Raw genomic sequence first — 18,706 nt, 5'->3', positions numbered from 1 at the left:
CTGCCCAGCCCCTTCCCATTTTATCATGGATATTTTTAGTAAAAGTCAGGGACAGGTCACGGGCTTCGGTGAATTTTTCTTTATTGCCTGTGACCTGTCGGTGGCTTTTACTAAAAATATCCATGACAAAAATCTTAGCCTTACTCATGGTTAGTAAAGCGACTGTAAAACATTGCACCTTCCGATTGTGCAGATCAGCTCCCTGATTGTAGTCAGAGTCACATCTGCTGACTTCGGTCGTTCGATCTACATTGTTACTTCTTTTATGCCCACTTGCCCTGCCGAGTCAGCACAGCTAATGAATCTAGTCCGGAACTGAATTCTAGTCTGGCTCACATATCAATGCAACTGTCAAATAAATGTGAACTGCAAAATCTTTCTGACTGGTGAAGATGCTTCTGCCCAGCATGACTTTCAGATCCCTGAGAATTTGCAGGGCTGGCAGTAAAAACCCATCTTTTTACTTATAAAGGGATCAACTTTGATGTTGGGTATGTCTATACTGCGGTCAGGACAGTAAGAGCTCGTTTTGATTGAGCTAACTCACTAAAACCAGCAGCCTCGCTGCACAGACATGAGCGGCAGCTGGACTAGCCACCTGAGTACGTACGTAGGGCCCAGGGTGGGATTGTACTCGGGCGTCTAGCCTGTGCTGCCGTGGCAACGTTGCTATTTTTAAAGGAGCTAGCTTGACCAGCCTTACATGACCATGGAGGTCTGCCTACGTGTACTGCAGTCATGCCTCTTGACTGCTGAATGGATACACCCTTCTCAGAGAGACGAGGAAAAACAAAAGCCCACAGGTAGAGGAGGATGCAAGTTATTCTAAAATTGTTTTTGTCCCATGATTTTTTGCACCGTTAATTATAAGCTGTAAAACCTTTTCTCCTGCTAATTATGGCAGTTCCACCTAGCAAACGCCATTTCTGTTCCCCTGTCTGAGCCCTGTGTTTTGAACAGGACTCCAACGCTCATAGAGGGTTTTTTAGAGCAACTTCAACTTACACTGCACCTTCGCTCAAACCCTTTCCCCTTGCGAGCCAGCACCAGCCTGCGTCTGCAGAGCGAAATCTGCCAGTGAACTGATGCTCTGGGACCCTTGTCTGTGTAGTTTGGGAGCTTGTCTGTGCTCCTTTTTAACAGGCGGGAATGTCATCACACACATTAAATCCTCACCCCAAGCGCACAGACCCAGCAAGCACTTTGAGCATAGCCAGGAACAGGCCCGAACTGCACACCAGACCAAAACCCTGCCATATGTTGGGGAACCCCGCACCTGGTCTGAATCCCAGGGCTCAGGCCCGTCTCTAAGGTGGAGCGGAGTCAGAATAGCTCACCCCAGCCCCCACTTTAGCTTTGGGGCTGTTTGGCTCCAGAGCTGAGCTCAGCCGCCCAGCCCCATTCCCCAGCATGACATTTCTGTAAACGTGGGACTATCGTCCTCCCCGTGCACACATCAGCTGCGTTCCCAGGCTGGACAGTAAAACAGCCTCTGCACTAATAACAACAAATGGCCAAGGAATAGATACGAGCAGATTTATTAGTCCCTTAGGGTGGCAATAAAGGGCTAGATTGTCACTTCAGGCACAGCCCTGAGCAAACTACAACAGACCTAGACACAACTCCTCCCCTGCTTCCCCTTGGCCTGTACTACCAATAAAGGACTACTTCCCCATCCCCTGTGCTTGGTTAGCTATGCAGGCTAGCACGTAGGGGTTTGGGCAACCAAAGCGTTCCGGCTCCCTGCCCCTTCTCACCTGCACCCTGCCCACCTGCTCCAGGACAAAAGCAAATAATCCAGCTTATGCTGACAAACCTGGATCACAGAATGTAGCCCCTGTGCCAGTGTCTAGCCCTTTGCAAACACACCATCCCAGTGAGTGGGAGAGATCAGAGAGCTGGTAAATTGTTTTAACTGGATAAAAATCCAGGTCAGAGGTTCCTGTTTTCCTCCGCTGCTCCAGTGGGAAATCTATGCTGTGTGTTGGTAAATCTCTAGCACGGGGGCTAAGTGGATAGCGGGTTACTGTACTTGCTCTTCTGGAGAAAGCGACATGGGGTCTGATTCTGATCTCGCCAGTGGGGGGGGGCGGGGGAGGAAACCCATGCATCTCCATTCATTTCAATTAAGTGACTTTGCATTAGGGAATCTGATCTACTGCCCACTGAAGCCAACGGGAGAATCTCTGGTGACATTAGTGGTGTTGGATCAGGCCCTAAGTGAGACGGAGGCTGGGCCCACGGGGGGAGTCTCAGGTCACAGGGTGAGTGAGTGGACGATTTCATCCCAAGTCCCATTTGTTCACATCACAAAGCCATCACACACATTGGCATATTGATCATGCTGTTCTTGGCCCAACAGTAGCAGTGCTACAGGTCAGGAGGGAAGTGCCTGGGCTGAGGCGTGCAGGGGAAGGAGTGAACTGCAACCGTGTGCTCTGTGTCCCTGATTCTCATGAGCACCAAAGTCACTTAACGATGCTTTTAAAGAAAACTTGCTACAATGTTATATGTAAATTGTATTACATCTACGTAGCTGATTTATCAAAATGTGCAACCCCAAAGAACCTGATAACGGCGGCATCTTTTGGGTCTCTAGTCGCTTGCCAATGGCAGTAGAAGGAAAATCCTGATATATACAAATGTGCTCCCACTTCCTTTGTCTTGGCCCTAAATACATGATAAATCCCAAGCCCTGTGTCCATGATTAATACCACACAGGTTTTTTCAGTCATGTGGAACAATATCAGAAACAACAGTACGAGAGTGGCTAGGTCATCCTATCCAACCCTCCTCCTAATGCAGGATCGATTCCCCGCGCTGGGGAACAGCCAGAGTGTGCTAGCTTTATATGACTCAAGCGATGGGAATTTCCACCACGTCCCTGGGGAGAGAATACGTCATGGTCAAATTGAGGTTAGGAAATTTTTCTTGCTGTTAAGCCTAAAATTTCCTTTGCTCCATTTCCTCTCCGTTCCCCCTCGTTAAGCCCTCAACGGCCACTCTAAATAGCTCTCCTCCCCTCCTGATCCATTTACCTTTCCAGTGCTTACCCTTTGGGCCTGATCCTCAGCCTGGTGTCAATCGGTGTAGCTCCATGGAGGTCGATTTACACCGGCTGAGGATTTGCCCATGGTCCTATCCCCCTCAGATGTCATTTAGCCCAGTTACACATAGCTAGTTCTCGGCAGTTAGCCCCGCTTCCTCTCTCCGCCCTCTCAGCCCTGAATGATTTCTGTTGCTCTGCTCTGAATCCCCTCCAGTTTGATGGATAAATCAGTTATTTACAATTTGACAGGTCTCTTGGTGTCAGGCCCCAGTGTAAAAAAAACATGTTGGTGGAACATTCTAACCTTTATTCCCTCTGAGGAACAAATACTGCCCTGGCTATTGCTAACGACATCCCCTCATTAGCACGCACACTCCTGTGTTACACATGCTTGCCTTGCTTGGGGGGTTTCTTTATTACTGCTGAGTGATGCAGGGTCGTGGGGCCTGATCCTGCTGAGGTTCTGAGCCTGCTCCGCTTTCCCTGAAGCCAGTCAGAGTGGAAGGCGCTCAGCATTTTGCAGGATGTACTGAGCATCTCACAGGATCTGGCTCTCAGTGGGCAAAAGCCCATTAAATGACTCCTTGTTGCCATGACAATATTGACTGAGGGCCCCTGGAGTTGTGGGAATTCAAGGGAAGCCAGCAAAAATAAAATCAGGACAGCAGATCCCTTGGGGAAGGGTGAGTTTGTCCATAAGTGGGCAGTGTGTGACATTCTGAATGCCTCTGATGGCACTTGGAACTTTCCAACCCATTATCCCTTCAAAGGAGGACTACAGTATTCTCCAGGAATGGCCCAAACACTTCATCTGACAGTGGGGGGAGTTCAGAGGCATGGGATGGTTACTAGGTTCTCTTTCTAGAATGGATTTACTTCTTTTTGTGGATTCACTCTGACAATTCTTTTCACATGGAGGGTGAGATCCTGGCCCCTAGGAAGTCACTAGAAGTTTTGGCATTGACTTCAAGAGGGCCAGGATTTCACCCATGCTCTCCAGCTGCTTGTGTTGAAAATGGCCACTAATGTGTCAGCTGGAAAGTCCCTGCCGTCCCAGATCCACTTCAAGACCGGAGAAGCTGCTGTTATATATAATCTGTCACTTCAGTTTCCAGAGACTTTGATTTTTTAGTACGGGTGAAAACTACAAACTGCCTTGTCTTCGTGAGGATTTTACTTCATGGTAGTTAACATGAGTTAAGAACTCACCTTTTTTCATAGCAAAGATGCACCCTTTGTTCATCCTTGTGGGTGTGCATGGGTGTCGGGGGGAGGTGTCAGTGTGGGTAGGGTCTTATTTACCTGGGGAAATCTACCAGCAGAACTATACCGATATAGTTATACTGCTGTTCCTGAATAAGAAATTCTGCTTGGGGAGTTATACAATACAACTCTAGCACTATAATTATACCGATACAGTTCTGCCAGTAAATTTCCCTGTGTAGACAAGCCCTAGCTGATGTGTTTGCTTTACTATCACTATATATTTTCAGACCGTTCTGTACTACATGGACATAGACACAGGGAGTTTTTGTCTCCAGTTCCTATCTTATACGGATCTGGCAGCCAGAGATAAATGTGTCCTTAATGTACTATTGAGTCTGAAAGCACTGTACATCAAGGGCAAATCCCAGGAGCAAAATTAGTCCGTTTCTGCTGCATTACATGTGGTTATTAATCAAATGTATTGTGTAATCAATGTCCAGAGTCCAAAAGGTGAGTATTCTCCCTCAGATGTGGAAGAGACTGCCTTGCTCATTGCACCCTTTCCAACACATGGTCAGTGTTTCATCTCTTTGCTCTAGTTTAAAACCCTGGACCACTCAAGTTAGTTACTTTTCCTAGTTGACCACAATCTGAGGAGACTGCTCTTCTAATCCAGAGGATTTGCATTCTCTTCCTGCATCTCTATCCCAATTGGCCATAAGGTTGGTTTTTCCTTCATAGCTGCTGTAATCAGGACCTCATGGATAGTTTAAAGTGGTCCTTTGCTGTGCGGGAAGTCTATTAGTTGCTTTCTTTTTGGCAGCCTGTAAGGCGTAATGTCTAATTTGTAGGTATTGATAAAATGGGAATGTTGGATACTTAAATTTAATTTTAGCCGCTAGCGTGTCATGGAGTCAGCTGCTTTTATAACCTGAAACCTGGATAATCTAAACACACCCTCCCTGGGTGCCCTTAACAGGTTGAACTTCCCCACTCACAAGCACTCCAGGACTGTATACAAACAAGGACAAAGGGAACACAGTCATGAACCTGGGAAAACCCACCAACAGAACAGATATGCATATAAAGAGTCAAATACACTTTCCTGTAACTTTGGCAACAGTGCATCCAACTGTCTGCCCACCCACTGGTGAGAATGTCCCACAGTCCCTTGGCTACACCACCTACATCCACTACACCCCACTCATTGTTACGATCAGCAAGTACTAGTCATGCAAGTGTCTCTTTGCAGGTCTGTCTCCAGTCCCAGGGGAGCTGCTTGCCTGGTCCTGCCTGGAGAGACCACCACCTAACCCAGTCTAATGAAGTAGCTCATTAAAGTGCTAGATAAGCAGAACTCTGGGTCATTTTTCACAACAAAGTCCCCACAGGAAAGGAGACAAGAATGCTTAGGACCTTTCAGCAGGATTCTGATATCTTAGAAACAAACTCTTTAAATTGATTTAGGCGCCAACTACCCCCAAAATCCAAGTTCATGTCTAGTTATGGTGACTCCTCAAGTGTCACAAGAGGAATTGTGGGTGGGTAGTCTATGCAAAGGAAGACCTCTGTGGCAGCACTTTTTCCTTTTCACCAGTAGAGGCAGTAGAGAGCTTCCCTCTGGAGCTTCTGGCCTACATTGGTTGTATCTTTCCAGCCTTGGACTCTAGGAAGCAATGGCAATAGGAGGGGAAGGATTGTAGCTCTGCTCTGGAATGTGTTCCTGTTACCACCTGACACCACAACTGGATAATTGAGCTGCATATGGAAAGATAGTATCAGAGGGGTAGCCGTGTTAGTCTGGATCTGTAAAAAGCAACGAAGAGTCCTGTGTAGGGTTACCATTCGTCCGGATTTACCCGGACATGTCCTCCTTTTGTGTGCTAAAAATAGCGTCCGGGGGGAATTTGTAAAGCACTCACAATGTCCGGGATTTCCCCCTCCCCGGGCAGAGCAGAGCGAGCGGCTGGGAGGGCTGCAGGAAAGTCCCGGGCTGGACTCCGGAGCAGCTTCCTCCTCCCACCCCCCCCTCCCTGCATTCTGAGCCGGCCGGCAGCTCCTCCTCCTGCAGCCCGCTCCGGCAACCCTGTGCAGGGCCAGGGACCGGGTTTTGTGTTGTGCAGGGGAGCTCAGCCATGTGTCCGGCTGGCACAGAGCCCAACACCCTGTTCTGAGCAGCAGGGTAAGGGGGGGCAGGAGAAGGGACAGGGAGGTTCTGGAGGGGGCAGTCAAGAAACGGGGGGGGGGGGCTTTTGGAGGGGAGTGGAGAAAGTTTTGGGCAGTCAGGGTACAGGTAGGGGGTAGGGTCCTGGGGGGCAGTTGGGGGGGGGTCTTAGGAGGGGGCAGTTAGGGGACAAGGAACAGGGAGTCTTAGGTAGGGGGTGGGGTTCTGGAGGGCAGTTAGGAGCAGGGGTCCCAGGAGGGGGCAGTCAGGGGACAAGGAGCGGGGGGTAGGGGGCTGGGAGTTCTGGGGGGGAGCTGTCAGGGGGCAGGAGTGGGGAGAGGGATCGGAGCAGTCAGGGGACAGGGAGCAGAGGGGTTTAGATGGGTTGGGAGTTCTGGGGGGGCTGTCAGGGGGCAGGAGTGTGGAGAGGGATCGGAGCAGTCAGGGGACAGGGAGCAGAGGGGTTTAGATGGGTTGGGAGTTCTGGGGGGGGCTGTCAGGGGGTGGGGAGTGGTTGGATGGGGCGTGGGAGTCCCAGGGGTCTGTCTGGGGGTGGGGGTGTGGATAAGGGTTGGGGCAGTCAGGGGACAAGAGGCAAGGAGGCTTAGATAGGGAGTGGAGTCCCGGGGGGCAGTTAGGGGCAGGGGTCCCAGGAGGGGGCAGTCAGGGGACAAGGAACGGGGGGAGGGTTGGGGGTTCTGGGGGGGCGGGAAGTGGGAGGGGCAGGGGCGGGGCTAGGGCGGGGCTCCTCCCGTCCTCTTTTTTGCTTGTTGAAATATGGTAACCCTAGTCCTGTGGCACCTTATAGACTAACAGACGTATTGGAGCATGAGCTTTTGTGGGTGAATACCCACTTCGTCAGATGCATGCGAAGTGGGTATTCACCCATGAAAGCTTATGCTCCACTACGTCTGTTAGTCTATAAGGTGCCACAGGACTCTTTGTTGCTTTATATGGAAAGATAGTGAAGGGGAGAGAGGGAGGAATGAAGAAAGGAAAGGGATGGAGAGAGAGATGGAAAAGGAGACAAACAGAGACAGACAAGGAGAAGTAGCTAGGAAAGCAACTTGTTTCTGGATTTGGGGAGCGTACTTGGGGACATTTCTGTGGAGTCTAGTACCTAATGTTCACTGTCTCTCTGAGCTCCTGGATGCTGTCAAAGTGAGTTAACTAGCTTGGGGACATCAGCATCAAAGGGGAATGCATGCAAGGAGAGGCAGAAGGGTCTCTGGAGAGGAGGTGCGAGAGCCAGTGGATGGGAGCACCAGCAAATGAAAAGAGCGAGGGAAGCTCAGCTGGAAGTTTTGCTGTGTTGCCTGTGCCTCCAGACAGGACCCTCCTGGTCACAGATGCACAAAGCTTAAAGCAGACATAATTCTAGGGGCAGCTGAGGATGAGCTGCTGCTGCTGCTGGCAAAGGCTACATTTTCCCATCGGCTCCGTGGCACAAATCTCAGATAAACAGCTTAAGGGGAAACCGCAGTGGTTGGTACAATATATAATAACGTGCCCACTGATGTACAAAGTCTCCTGGTAATTTTCAGAAATACCTGTCACCGTTTCACTATCTCCACTAGGACGAATGGTCTGTGTGGATGCGGCCTAGCAAGAGCTGCATGCTGATGGCATACAGTAAGATGCAGAGACCCCAGGTCTCATTGGAACACATGGGAAATCAGGGCCTTCCACTGCTGTTGTAAGATTTTTTATTTCTTTTGAGTGCTTAATTTCACTTTGGTCAACCTCTATGAAAATGAACTTTAAAAGCAGTAGCTGTTCTGAAGCAACTCTAAACGTCCCCCATTTCTCATGTATCCACGTGGCTGGATGCTTTCCCCGATTCCTACTCTAGTGTACATCATCAGACTGTAAAAGGGATGGGTGAATAGATTTTGTGCTTGGACTGGCTTATGTAGGGAGACGTTTACTTGCAGCATATTATTCACCCACTAGTGCTGCATAAGGTTCCAGAGAGGGTGTCTCCCACGGTAAACCAGGGAGACAAAGTTGGAATGCAAGCTGTGTGAAAGCCTGTTTGTGTCTGTTGCTGTAGTTATTTTCTCTGATAAGTGCATGCTATTTAAGAAGATCCATAATTCTATATAGCATGACATTTTATTTAGTGCCGTGTGTATACATGGCACCATATAGACTATTAAGAGGATGAGGCCCCTGCTCTAATGTAGAGAGGTGGTGCACCAAAATATTGACCAGGGACTATGGTGGGTATGGTTTTCTCTGCATTGTCTGATTTAGAGATCAATTTAGTAACCTTTCTACATATATAAGCAATCCTTATTCATGAGAATGGTCCCATTGAAGCAGGAGTTTGGAGAAGTGAAAGGATTGCTCATGTGTGCAAGCGTTACCCAGATGAGTTAAGGGTTGCAGGATTAGGCTCATCAATGGTAATGTATTTGTGGCAGGGACTTGCTCTGCTTGTACGGCTGTAAAAGCCCCTAATACCACACTCTGCTGTGATAATAAATAACCACAGCAATAAAGTACAGTAGAAACAATAAATTCACAATTACTGTCTGTTACCCACAAAGCCTGAAAGTCAATGAAGCTTTTATAAAATACAAACAAGTCCGGGATACACATCTTAACACACTCTAAACCACCTTCACTAAACAAGGACACTCCACCAGAGAAGTAGATCACCTCATGGAATTGGGCCATTCACATATCCCAAGAGAACCGGAACCCACTGACTGCACACCACTAGCTGTCACCTACCACCCCACACTACAACCCCTACCAGCTATGAAACAATTACAAGCCATACTTGACGGGCATCTGTTAGAACCTACAGGGCTGGGGTTCTGGGCTGCTGACACCTCTGTATCACCACAGGAGGTGTAGGCTAAGCACCTATGGGAGGAGCCTATGAAGCTGAGCTCGGCAGGAAGTACTGCCCAGCAGGACCCAAGTGGCAGCCCCTTACTGCCCGTGATTGGTCTATACCAGCACTTACCTCAGGAACAGGGCCGGCTCCAGGCACCAGCGTAGCAAGCAGGTGCCCGGGGCGGCCAATGAAGAAGAGGGTGGCACGTCCGGCCGTTTAGCAGCAATTCGGCGGAGGGGCCGTCACTCCCTCTCGGAGTGAAGGACCTGCCGTCGAATTGCCGCCGATCGCGAGGTTTTTTTTGTTGCTTTTTGCTGCTTGGGGCGGCAAAAACGCTAGAGTCGGCCCTGCTCAGGCAGCCATATAGGGGAGCTGTCTGAGTAACAGCACAGACTGCTTTCCCCGTCTCTGCTCCAGACCCTGCTTGCAATAGACCCTAGACTCTGGCTTCCAATTCTGGTTTGTCCTCAATGTCGCTATTCGATCGCTGTCTGTAACCTGGTACCCGATCCCGGTCTCCTGGTAACCTGACCCTGCCTGCCTCCTAACGCCTGACTCTCGGTTCGCCCTCTGGCCTGCCTTGGACTCTGAGCTTGCAGTATCTGACTTGGCCTGACTCCCAACTCCTGTTCCGACCTCTAGGTCTGACTGCCCTCATCCCGGTCATGACAGGACCCCATCCTGAAAGTAATCTTTCCCAAACCCCCTCTTATGGCCTTCAGACAACCCCCAACCTCTCCAAGCTCATCAGCAGAAGCAAGCTCCCCATAGGCTAGGACACACCAACTCAAAGCGGCACCAGATCCTGCCAGAACAACAGATGCAAAACCTGCAGACATATCTCCACTGCTACCATGATCAATACCCCCCACAACAACCTTTCAAGAGCCATGGGTCCCATACATACCTGTATTAACATGTGGTGTACCTCACCCAGTGCACTAAATGCCCCAATAACAACTACGTGGGTGAAACCAGATAATCCCTAAGCTCTCAAATGGACTCACACAGGAAAATGATAAAAGACAAAAACACCACATCACCCATGGGTGAATCCATTTCATAAAATGGCCACTCCATATCTGACCTCTCAGTCCTCGTCCTCAAAGGAAACCCATGTGACACCTTCAAACGATGAGCCTGGGAGCTTAAATTGATAACTCTGCTAGACACCAAAAATCATGGACTCAATAGAGCTTCATTACCTGAATCTGTAACTCGCTAACTCTCCTTTGTCCTATGACTGCAGAGGTATTAATTGCCCACATCATTTTGAATGGTTTCTTGCAACATGTGTTACTTCCATATATTTAACAATCGGTTCCACTTTGTATTCAGCTGTGACACTGATTATCTTTCCCAGACCTGAAGAAGAGCACTGTGGATCTTGAAAGCTTGTCTCTTTCACCAACAGAAGTTGGTCCAATAAAAGATATTACTTCCTCCACCTTGTCTCTCTCATAAAATAAATCTACCTTTTAAAAATTGGTTGCTTTAGTTGTGCTGATTTTGAAGCTTGTTAATATACGAGGCTTCTGTTGCCTGTTTGCATTTCAGAATTAGATTGCTCTGTGTGTTTGTTTCATGCAGATCTTTTTTGATGAAGAGTACATACACATTTTCAAAAACTAATGGAAACCTTTGAAAGTACAAAGTGACACAGAGCAGGCACCAGCGACAGTGTTGACAGTATAAACTCAGAAACTTTCACCTCATCAATTTCCTCTAAGAACAAAAAGAAACCCATAGAACAGTGCTGGATTAGCTGCAGCAGCTAACCCTCATCTTCCATAATTAAAAAAACACCAGTGAGGCCCTACTGCTCTTTCAGTTATCTTAGGAGGAAAATCCACCAGAAATCTGACAATAAGTACAAGAAATATATCCGCAGCTACCTATCCCTACTCCGGTATCAAACTAGCTCTCACAGCTCGGCTCTGGCTAAGCAAATACAGTCAAGGCATCTCTATTTTTTGTTTACCTTTAACATGAAAAATAGAGATGCATGACATTTCCTCCCTGATATCTCTGGTTATTAACTAAGCAACCAAAACATACTTGACAGAAGAAGATTTCAGATGCACAAGAGCAATCCATGTTGACAGTGGAACGACAGATAGTGCTGTCGATAAAGGTATGTGTTGTCTCAGTTGCCACGGAACTCACTGTGACATAGCAGCTTGCTAAAATCCAATGTGCAGGTTTTTTTTTAAAAATGTGCTTTCCCTTTTATGCTAGCTGGTTAGATCTCTAGAAGGGATTGGGGAGCATCTGCAGGATGCGCCTGGTGATGCCACAAGACACTCAATTTTCTGCAGAGCTTCTCAGTGATAGAAATTTGAGACAGGAAAGACCCATTAGCTCATTTCATCCTTCCTCCGGGGCTAGGGGAAGATGGCTCCTTGCAGTTTGTGCTCCAGCTCTTCCCTGCTGCCAGAACTTTCCACCACAGGTCAGTTTGGCTTTATGGCATGAGTCACGAGTTATTTTCTTCTTGGCTAATGGAGATGTATCAATCCCAAATGGAGAGCAGAAGATGTGCTCTGGAAGAGATGTTCCTTCCTCCTTCTGCACCGCAGGGGCAAGGGCCACTGAAGTAGGATCTCTCCGTTCAGAATAGCAGAGAGGTCTGTCATCCAAGGACATTCAAAAGCAGCTCTCCACAGGCTCATGGAACAAGCTTCCCCCCATGACAGGTCTATTAATCAAATCTCTTGAGGAGCCAACACCACTGATTCTCTTCCCCACTGGAGTGGAGCTAACCCCCCTGCTCTTCTTTGTCATGATTTGTTGCATCTTTTATTGACACCTCATAATGCGTACTTCCTCCCAGTCTCCACATCCCAGGAGCTCTTGGGCCTGCATTACTACATTACTGAGGCTACCCATGATGTTTTTCACCAGTGTCCAAATGTTTATTCCTGTGCTTGTTGTTTTATCTTCTTGCCATTTTCTCTAATGCTCCTCTGGGAGGGTCAACTAGGCAGGATGGCTCTTATGTGTTTGGGAAGAAATAATTCATCCTTCAAGCCTTAATCCTCTAGAAATACATCATATGCTTCGGGAGGATTTTGCAGGAAAATGAAGGTTAACAGTGGGTCTCCGAGGTGACACATAACAGAATTTCATTGAAATAAAAGTTGATAAACTGACTTGGATGATGCATAAAATGAGCCACGGCATCAGAATATGCCTTTAGTCTGATGGCCGGGTCCTATTACTCACGTATGGGCCTGAGGCTATTAATGACCAGGAGCTTTTTAATCCCTGAGGCCGGAAACTAGTGAACGTTGTGCAGACAACATGATCAAAGAGCAAAGATGTACTTAGTGTCACTCTGAGGCTCCCGCAGTCACCCTGACTGATCCAGTTCAGATGGAAGCGCTAAACTCTGTCATCGCTGGGGTGAAGCATTACAGAACTGCAGGCAGCCTAAAGCAAAGAGCTAGGGTGGGGGTGCCGCAGAGAGGCATATGGTACACTCTGGAAGTGCACAAGTCACGCAGTTAAAGGTTGTGCTTCTGTGATCAAGCCACTGAGCACAAGGACTGAGGCCAGGTCTACACTCAGGACCGGCTCCAGGATTTTTGCCGCCCCAAGCAGCGGAAAAAAAAAAAAAGAAAGAAAGAAAGAAAAAAAAGCCGCAATCGCAATTGCGATTGGCAGCACCCCCGCGGCAACCCCACCGCGCCGCTTTCTTCTTCGGCGGGAATTTGGCGGCAGGTGCTTCCCTCCGAGAGGGACCCGCTGCCGAATTGCCGTGGAACAGCCCGACATGCCGCCCCTTCCCCTTGGCTGGCCCAAGCACCTGCTTGCTGGGCTGGTGCCTGGAGCCGGCCCTGTCTACACTCCACACTTACTTCTGTATAACTACGTCGCTCGGGAGGGGGGGGGTGTGAAAAACCCACACCCTTGAGCGGCGCAGTTATACCGATCGTAATCCCCCTCCCCTCCCCCGTGTAGACAGTGAGCTTCCCCTGCCAACGTAGCTACCGCCTCTCAGGGAGGTGGAGTAACGAAGCCAATGGGAGAGCTCTCTCCTGGTCGGCTTAGAGTGTCTTCATCAAAGCGCTACAGCGGCAAGGCTGTATCAGTGCAGCTGTGCCAATGCAGCGTTTGTGAGCAGAAGACTCCTGAGTCCAACTCCCAGCTCTGGCGAGAAGAATCAGAAAGAGCTGGGAGGCACCAGTAAGGAATCTTTTGTCTCAGGCTATCAGCCACATGCTAAGAGAAGCGAAAGCAGAGTAATCAAAGAAACGTTTCCATTCCCCTTTAAATACTTTCCTGTGTAACAGAGAATTTGACAAAAGGGGAAATCAAAGAAATGGCAAGTCAGTGCTTGATTAAACAGGGAGAGAACAGGATGCATTGACAAATGGGCTCACTTAGGGAAGCACCTGCAATATGCTTGTTGGAGAGGACGTAGTTATGACACTGGACTGGGACTCAGGAGATCTGGGTTGAGTTCCCAACTCTGGCATCGACTCCCTTGGTCTATTTAGGTTGTAAGTAGCTCTTCCGTGCAGGGACTGTCTACTATTCTGTGTGTTTGCACAGTGCCTGGCACAATGGGGCCTCGATCTTAGGTGGACCTTAGGCACTACAGTAATAAATATAACAATCTTGGTGTTCATGAAATTAAAAAAACAGTGAATAAGAAAAGAATAAGCACACAGCAATGTGGTCTTCCCAACCCCCGCCTCTAGGGCGCCTCTCCAAATTCCCACAGTCCCTTATGAGGGAACGTCTCCAAAAACACAATCTTCTACAAAAAATCTCTACAATAAACATTATTGATAATATTAAGCACACAGACAGCTTCTGAGGGCACACTGAAAGACACAAAGGTATATTCTTTGGAGCAATCCTGCTTATTTACAGAGAAAGGACAAAGTCCTGTTCTCCCGAACACAACAGAAACAAACACCAGCAGGCCGTTTCCTTATTCACAATATCCACATCTATCCCTCCAGTCAGTTCTGTGCCCCAGGGAGCTCTGTTTCTGCTCCATCTCCGGGCCATGCTCACAACTCCATCTCTCCCTGTCTGCTGGCTTTCTCCCACACACTCAGTTTGCCAAACAATCCCCTTGCCCCTGATCAGCAGTGCCATGCAAACCACTGTCCTGGGCCTTGGCTTCTGTTGTTTCTAGTTATCACTACATAAAGGAGTATAATTGCTCCTTCCATTGAGCCAGAAAGAAGGGCAGTTAGCATACCCACGGGCTTTAAGCATGTCTATGATTGTCTGTAGGGCAAGAATCCATTGCCTGGAGCCATTAACATCTTCCAGCATAACAGTACTTTCTCACAATACCTTGTGAGTCCTTTATCTCTGCTATTTCAAGATGAGGAGGCCTGTTCCCTACATGGCACTTATGTTGTGTTTTTCTCTCTCTTTCCTGGCAGAACAAATGACTATATAACCGTTGATCACAGAACACTCTGATCATCCTATTTCTCTGTTATTACCTGCGGGCTTCCCAAGAGAGAAACGTGGAGGAGGGACACCTGAAGAAAACAAGGAATTACAGCACTGAGATGAGGAGACAGGGGGAGGATGGGGTGAGTGGACATGCTGGTTACTGGGGAAGCAGAGACACATTGTGAACGGTTTATGTAGTGGTTAGCATTCAGCATTGTATTGCACATTAATACACTTAGTAAACAGGGTGGCTGCAATGATATTCTACATCCAGTAATGATCAGGTCATAACCCACCTGAATAACAGGTCCCAATTCTGCCCTCACTTACCGGGATATCTGATAGGAATAATTCCATTCAGGTCAGTGGAGCTGCACTAGCTTGTACCAGGATAAGTGACAGGAGAATCAGCCCACAGATTTTAGAAACCAACTGACAGCAGCCCTACTGCTCCCGCCCACTTCAGTGGGGGTGTAGCAGAGACTTCTCCAGTCTGGTTTCACAACAGTTCACTGCCTCGGTTTCTCTCTCAGCTGGAAAACCACCAATGGCTCCCAGCATGATGGAGTCACTGAGGTGACTTAGCCCTGCTAGGTGCCAATCAATCCCTTCACGCACCCTTGGTGGCTGGGATGGCTGTGTCACTTCACGAGTGGCAGCATAGAGGGAACCCAGGCCCACTCTCTACTACAGCCCTGGGACCTTAATCAATTGAACTGACTGCTCTGTACCTTAAACTGCCCTGTCTTTCCTTCCTAGGACACTCCCTATGCGCTCAGCCTGGCTCTTCCCTGGCTGTCCTGCTGCTCTTTAATGGAACCCCTCCCCCACTCTCTTGGAGTCTCTCCCCGTACTGAGCAGGCCCCATAATTCCTAACAGGTCTAGTTCCTCCCTCTTGCCATGGGACCCCTATACTCATTGTCCCAGATCCTCAAAGGTATTTCGGTGCCTAACTCCCAGTCACTCTGTGACTTCAATAGAGGTTAAGTGCCGAAATACCTTTGAGGATCATAGAATCATAGAATATCAGGGTTGGAAGGGACCTCAGGAGGTCATCTAGTCCAACTCCCTGCTCAAAGCAGGACCTAATCCCCAACTAAATCATCCCAGCAAGGGCTTTGTCAAGCCTGACCTTAAAAACCTCTAAGGAAGGAGATTCCACCACCTTCCTAGGTAACCCATTCCAGTGCTTCACCACCCTCCTAGTGAAAAAGTTTCTCCTAATATCCAACCTAAACCTCCCCCACTGCAACTTGAGACCATTACTCCTTGTTCTATCATCTGCTACCACTGAGAACAGTCTAGATCCATCCTCTTTGGAACCGCCTTTCAGGTAGTTGAAGGCTGCTATCAAATCCCCCCTCATTCTTCTCTTCTGCAGACTAAACAATCCCAGTTCCCTCAGCCTCTCCTCATAAGTCATGTGCTCCAGCCCCCTAATCATTTTTGTTGCCCTCTGCTGGACTCTTTCCAATTTTTCCACATCCTTCTTGTAGTGTGGGGCCCAAAACTGGACACAGTACTCCAGATGAGGCCTCACCAATGCCGAATAGAGGGGAATGATCATGTCCCTCGATCTGCTGGCAATGCTCCTACTTATACAGCCCAAAATGCTGTTAGCCTTCTTGGCAACAAGGGCACACTGTCGACTCATATCCAGCTTCTCGTCCACCGTAACCCCTAGGTCCTTTTCTGCAAAAAGGATCTGTACATTCCCTGTACCAGGGAGGCAGCTAAACCTGGTGCCAGTGAGGCTGAGGCCTAACCCCCTTATAGGGCCAGCCCGCCTGTAACGAGCTGGAAGGGAGCATGGGAAGAGCGCCTCCACTGCCTGCTCCCTTGGAGCGCCTCCTCCCTCACACCATGGGGAGAAGGGAGTGGGATGGGGCAGGGGAGCAGCCCCTTAGGGCTCCCCCAGTCTCCAGGCAGATATCTGCACAGAACATTGATTCCTGCTTTACACCTGCAGCTCCCCGGGGGAGGGGGCTGCTTTGACAGAGGAGCTCATGGCAGCCCATAGCCGTCCTAAAGGGATGGGAAGAGGAGGCAGACCCCCACCCCAGGGCTAACGCTTCCTCTCCTCTTGGCTCTGCTCCCTCAAACCTGTGGTCCCTGCGAGGAGCATTAACCAGACACACTGGGAGGTTCCTTGCACACTTTCCTGGCTCCTGCCTCCCCTGGCCGTGGAGGTTGCTACAGTCTGGCTCAAGGCAGTATGGTGCAGAGAGAGGGAGGGCGGGCACGTGGGCGAAGCGCTGAGCTGCCACTGGCACCTGTGTGACCACGGGCAAGTCACTGGGGCCCAGGTTTCTCAAGGTGTTTAGGTGTAGCTCTGCACCACGTTGCAGGGGCTAGGCGGACTGGATGGCTGAATCCCTCTCACTGAGGCTTAGGCTCCTAAGTCACTTTTGAAAATGGGACTTAGCTGTCTAAATCACATAGGCCTTGCAATGCTGGGCGGCGTAATGCCTGAATACCTTTAAAAATATGGTCCTCTCTATGCCTCAGCTCCCATATGTACAACAGGGATAACAGCACTGCCCTGCCTCAGGGGGGCTGAAAGGATAAATCCAGGAATGACTGTGAGGTGCTCAGATGCTACCATGAGGCAGGTCATAGAACCCAGACAGGTAGGCCCAGATCCTCAATGGGAGTTAGGCGCCTGAATCCCTTGGAGGATCTGACCCGTAGAGTTTGATTTCTGATCACTAGGACACACCCATCCCCACAGTGGGTCAATCAGAGCCTTAAGGAACCACACTAGCATGAGCTGCCTCATTTATACGTCTCTCTCAGGTACAAAAAATGAAACCAAACAACCTTCTTCGTTCCCCTCTATACCTGTGCATGGACCTTCTAAGAGACTGGAGAATCATATTGGCCATTCCCTTAGCCAGTACCTCCCGCTGTGGGCATTGCCTCCACTTGTTCTGGCCAATAAACCATTTGGGACAGGGAATTTCTATGTTGTAAAACACCAAACTCATCTATGATTAGGGCTTCTGATTTGTTGTTTTAACCCATAAACACTGATAAAACAGCCTGCGACAGAAGTTGAAATCAGTCTTCTTCCAATAAACACTGGAAAACATTGGAAATGTCATCTACACAGAGCAGTAATGTGGTTATGGGTGTGTGATTCTAAAGCACACTAGCATGTTGCTCGTTAATTGGTCCATGCAGACCCTGCTGGTGCGTGCTAAAGGTTCCCTAGGGAGCTTTAATGTAGTATGTTAACGTGCACTAGGGAACATTACAAAGAGATTACTTGTTACAGTATATACAAAGAGAAAGCACACACACACACCGCAATCACCGATTTTTGAACATCTACATAGAATTCACAAATTGCTAAAAATAACCCCCCCATAATCATAGAATCATTGAACTGGAGGGACCTCGACAGGTCCTCTAGTCCAGTCCCCTGCACTCATGGCAGGACTAAATATTATCTAGACCATTCCTGACAGGTGTTTGTCTAACCTGCTCATAAAAATCTCCAATGATGGAGATTCCACAACTTCCCTAGGCAATTTATTCCAGAGCTTAACCACCTGGACAGTTGGGGAGTTTTTCCTAATGTCCAACCTAAACCTCCCTTGCTGCAATTTAAGCCCATTACTTCTTATCCTATCCTCAGAGGTTAAGAAAAACAATTTTTCTTTCTCTCCTTGCAACAACCTTTTACATACTTGAAAACTGTTATGTCCCCTCTCAGTCTTCTCTTTTCGAGACTAAACAAACCCAATTTTTTCAATCTTCCCTCATGTTTTCTAGACCTTTAATCATTTTTGTTGCTCTTCTCTGGACTCTCTTCAATTTGTCTACATCCTTCCTGAAATGTGGCACCCAGAACTGGACACAATAGTCCAGTTGAGGCTTAATCAGAGCAGAGTAGAGCGGAAGAATTACTTCTCGTGTCTTGCTTACAACACTCCTGCTAATTCATCCGAGAATGATGTTTGCTTTTTGTGCAACAGTGTTACACTGTTGACTCATATTTAGCTTGTGGTC

The 18,706-nt window shown here is 48.5% G+C and overlaps 1 protein-coding gene across 4 annotated transcripts in view; it reads left to right on the top strand.

Annotated features, from left to right (window-relative positions):
* LOC101945758 (myosin-M heavy chain-like) overlaps positions 1-18,706 on the top strand; it is a 91,367-nt gene that overhangs the window by 49,905 nt on the left and 22,756 nt on the right. For 3 of the 4 annotated variants that reach the window (XM_008167800.4, XM_024104798.3, XM_008167803.4), the window contains exon 2: positions 14,676-14,831. The gene's annotated coding sequence lies outside the window, so the exon portion shown is untranslated. Of the gene's footprint in view, positions 1-7,886; positions 8,116-14,675; positions 14,832-18,706 lie in introns of those variants that run through there. The other variant, XM_008167801.4, reaches the window with a different exon arrangement.

Source organism: Chrysemys picta, chromosome 11 (genome assembly GCF_011386835.1).
Source record: "Chrysemys picta bellii isolate R12L10 chromosome 11, ASM1138683v2, whole genome shotgun sequence".
NCBI lineage: Eukaryota > Metazoa > Chordata > Testudines > Emydidae > Chrysemys > Chrysemys picta.
Note: the sequence above shows the minus strand (reverse complement) of the source record. Positions and strands in the feature narration are given on the sequence as shown.